At 44.8% G+C, this 4,446-nt stretch overlaps 1 protein-coding gene across 1 annotated transcript in view; it reads left to right on the forward strand.

Moving 5' to 3' along the window:
* Nucleotides 1-4,446, forward strand: part of Cdh13 (cadherin 13) — a 1,037,872-nt gene that overhangs the window by 254,368 nt on the left and 779,058 nt on the right. The gene's annotated exons all lie outside the window — the stretch shown is intronic.

Genomic DNA, 4,446 nt, shown 5'->3' on the forward strand with positions numbered 1-4,446 from the left:
GACAGAGGCCCATGGGCTATTCAGAGTTTGGATTGTCATGGACGGGACTGGGCTGTATGCACGTGGAAAGCCTTTATGAGGGGTGAGTGTATGTTTGGTTACTTGCCACTATCTGTAGCCCCGGTCTCCTTGTGAGGTCATGGATTGCAACTGAAGACGCCATCTTTATTTATTTGAGACAGGATCTTGTGTAGCCCAGCCTGGCCTCAAACTTACCACATCCTGGAGAATGATCTTGAATTCCAGATCCTCCCGTCATTACATATGGAATGTAGGCTTGCAATGGCATGCCTGGGCTAAAGTGTCTTTCTTTAGAATCCCTGTGCAGTTACATTAAATTGAGGCGAGGTCTTGGAAGAAAGATCTTCGAATCCCTCTTTGGAACCATCAGCAGATGCAAGTTGTGCCACTCCAAGCAGTGAAAATGATACCATTCTTAAAGGGGGCCCGAGGGGTACGTATGCAGTTGCTCTTTAGTAACACTGTGGGTCAGACATTACTCTATCTATAACAAAATTATTGAGTCCCAGAAGGGAAATTCACTATGATGTTAAGTTAAAAGGAGACGGTTTCTCATGGCATATTTTGGTTGGCTGATATTAATGTTGGGGACTTGAAGGTTGTCCCAAACCCCAAGGCAGTAATGTGTAGCATGGCTTCACTGGGTTTCCGGATGATATACATTCTGAGCTGGGCTCACCTGGAAGATCCATTGGTGGATCACTGCTCACTCAGTTGCTCTCTCTTGCCTTCCCCACCTCTCATTATTCTTGGCTATAAGGAATGTCCCTCCAAGAAAGTAGTTTTGTTGACACCAGCATTCTTTTTCAAACCAAACTTACCTTTAGGTGCATTGTGGAAACTTTATAGAGTCTTGCCGTAGAGCCTTGGCATCTCTGCAAGGCTGAGGCTTAAGGACTTTGACATCCTTGTCTCAGATCCCCTGTGTTGAGTGAGCATCATAGGAAGTCATATGGATGGAAGTATGATGAGACGTTCCTCAAGGCCTTGGGTCTTCGAGAAAGTCATGTCAAGGACCCTGTTCCATTGCTCTAGCTGCTAAAACACAGGCAGACAGACATGTTTCTTTTGGGACAAGGAAGTTTCTTTCACCCAAGCACAGTTGACATATACCTGAAATGCCAGTGCATGGGAGACAGAGGCATGACCATAAATTTAAGGCCAGCCAGCAAGAGTTCCTAATACACACACACACACACACACACACACACACACACACACACACACACAGAGAGAGAGAGAGAGAGAGAGAGAGAGAGAGACAGAGAGACAGAGAGACAGAGAGACAGAGAGACAGAGAGACAGAGAGACAGAGAGGAGAGAGGGAGGGCGAGAGAGAAGAGGGGGGGGGGAGAGAGAGAGAGAAAGAGAGAGAGAGAGAGAGCGAGCGCTCTTTTAACTAGAACTAGGGAAGACCATGGTTTTGGTGTAGTGGTTCTATAGGCCATTCTTTGGGCTCATTTGTGACTAAGCAGCTTGGTGAAGTTCCTGAGGAGGGGACACTAGAGATCACCAGGCCATTGTGTATGTACATCTGTAAGCATGCGTGTGTGTGCCTGTAAGCATAGGTGCATTCAAACCTTCACTGTGCCTCTCCCTGTGTTCAGATGATGAACAGTGTGGCTTTGGGGGCTCACTGCTGCTCAGTGCAGTTTTCATACCTTTTGTTGGCTGTTGGTTCAGCCAGCTAACACGCAAATAATGTGGTCCTGCTGATAATCTACAAATCTCCCCTTGTAAGCTTGTGGCTCTGGGCTACTCAGGCTCTCTGTGCTCTAATTTTTTTTTTTTAATCTGAAACTTGGAGATGATGGGAGCCTCCTCAGTTGAGGTCCTCAGGATCATAGAGGACACCTGTGATCCTAGAGCAGGGAGAGATAGAAAGTCACCAGGCAAGAATTCCCTGTCAGTACTATTAGTGTGTTCTCAAATACACATAGCTCCCGTGCCTAACGCCCACGTCTCACTTAACTTATTCACAAAGATTAGTTCTGCCTGACATTTGCCTGTTTCCAAAACCCAATCCAGGATCCCTGAACAAAGAGGTCCCTCATAAAGGTTTTTTCTGAGGAGTGTGTTTCCTGCCCCTAGCACTGCTCTCACGGGGAAAGTATTTTTGGCGAGTGACATTTCCTGGTTCCAAGAGTAAGTCACGTCACTTCATGGTCATTTTAAAGGGTGAAAAGAGTCATTTCAGTATACAACCCATTCTTTTGTCATTTTATTATCTACCAGAAAAGAGTTTGGGGCAAGAGAAATCTAAAATATACCGGGAAATCACTACGAGTTTTTCTGTCATTTAGCATCGAATTAAAAACAGCTAGAGAAGAGAAACCCTAATTGAAATACTCAGTACATTTCATCTTTTTTTTTCCACTGCAACAATATGTTGACTGAGTTTTTCCAAATTACTAAAAGCACTCAGGCAGTTCTGGGAATTCGAATCTGGTAACCCTTCAGCTCTTTTTATTTAGAATGCTGGCATTTTATACCAGTGTCAAATATGATAATTATTTTTCACAGATATTGAGCTTAATAGAGTAATTGCTGAACAGATTTCCGCACTTGGCTTTGCCAGACAAAGCCGAGGAAATCTGCAAGCTGGGGACAAGTTGTCTCTCTGAACGCTTTCCTTGGGAATTGTCTAAGAAATTTGTTATTGATGAATGAGAGGGAACAAGATGGGTCCAGACAGCGAGGTGATTGTTAAGTGTAGACGTGACCAACCCAGCTCTGAAGCTCATGCAAATTATTCATCACCGATGGAAACAAACAAGAAACTGGGAGAGAGACACCCTACAGCCTTCAAAGACAATCAGAGTCCTGGAGGGAAAACCTCCACCTATATTTGCTGTGTTTCAGAAACCATGTGGATTGTGTGTGTTGGCCTCTGCAGTTTTGATAGATGTGGCTTAAAAATAAGAGAAGTGCATACATGGATATGGGCAGTTTTTAATAGGATCTCAGCCTTGGAAGAAAACGTTAATTGGCTGCTGGTTTTCTTGGTTGGTTGGTTGGTTGGTTGGTTGGTTGGTTGGTTGGTTGGTTGGTTGGTTTGGGGGTTTTTGTTTGGTTCATTTGGGGGTTTTGTTATTTGTTTATTTAAAGGGAGTGTCTATGCAGAGCAACCGAAGTAGGAAACATGGCCTCAGTTGAATTTTAATTACTGCCTGCGTGTAAGTGGGAATCAGTGTATTACAAAGTCCAGTTTCCAGTGCGGGCTGTTGCTTGAGGAAATGCTTGTTTTGAAGTCCCATGGTGGCTTTCTGTCACCTAGGAAAAGCAACCTCTTTATTTTAGGATTGAGTTAGGCATCCCTGACAGGTCTGGACCAAGCACCTTTTCTTGCTTTTCAAGTCAGAACATGAGAGTTTCCTAACCATCTCTATAGCTAGCCTTTCAGTGCATATCACTCATGTGCTGGGAGCAGCATGGCCTCTTTGTTGAACTCAGTCATGCCCGTCACACTTTCTTCTGGAAATACCAACCTTCCTCCCTCCAGCTTCTCCCCCAAGATCCTGACTTTTTTCATCCATGCCCTCCCCAAGTGGCACACTTCATATATCTTCAAGTTCCATTGTTCTCTAGACTCCAGAGAAGCCAGCCCTCATCCCACTGTCTAAGGTTTAACATACATCAATTGAACATCTCTCTTACTACAGGCATTGTGTTAGAAAACAGCATATCCCTTTACCTAGAAGCTCCACTCCCCTGTCCCTTCAAGGATGAGTTCATGATCCAGGATGCTTTGTTCTACATCCTGAACGTGTAAGTGGGAGCAGCCCACTCACCATGGCCGCTGGTGTTTAGTGAGAGAGCTATAATGTTGCCAAGTAATAACAGTCCAGGCAAGAATAGCGATGGCATCCACAGGAGGTTTGAGAAGGAACAGAGAAAGATAGAATGTGGCTAAGCTTTAGGTGTGAGGGCCGTGGCAGTCTATCTTCTTGGTCATGTCTGGGGATATATTGGAGTCAGATTAGCGGAAGGGCTACAGCTGTTGCAAGCATGCCCTAAATAGAGAGGAGAGTGGATGAATATGAAAAGAAGAGGCCTTGGTGACTATGAAAAGAACTAAGACAAGGTGGGGAATAGTGACCAGAGAGACTGGGGGGACCAGGAAAGGTGGGGTTGGAGGTCATAGTCCAGTAGCACCCTCAGGCCATTGAAGAATTGGAATTCTATCAGTGATGGTTGGTCTTCATTTTTCCATCAGGGTGAAATTTATATGACATAAAATTATCCATTGTCGAATGGCCAGTGGGGTGACATTTAGTGATGTCAGCAGTCCTTCTATTTCAAACCATGTGTGTTACCCCAAAAGGAATCCCCAACCCCATTAGAAATTAGTCACCTTTTCTGGTTGCTAAAGAGACCTACATACAACCATGCCATTCCCTAGCTTGGAGCTCTGATCCCCACCCC

This window comes from Rattus norvegicus, chromosome 19, assembly GCF_036323735.1.
Source record: "Rattus norvegicus strain BN/NHsdMcwi chromosome 19, GRCr8, whole genome shotgun sequence".
Lineage (NCBI taxonomy): Eukaryota > Metazoa > Chordata > Mammalia > Rodentia > Muridae > Rattus > Rattus norvegicus.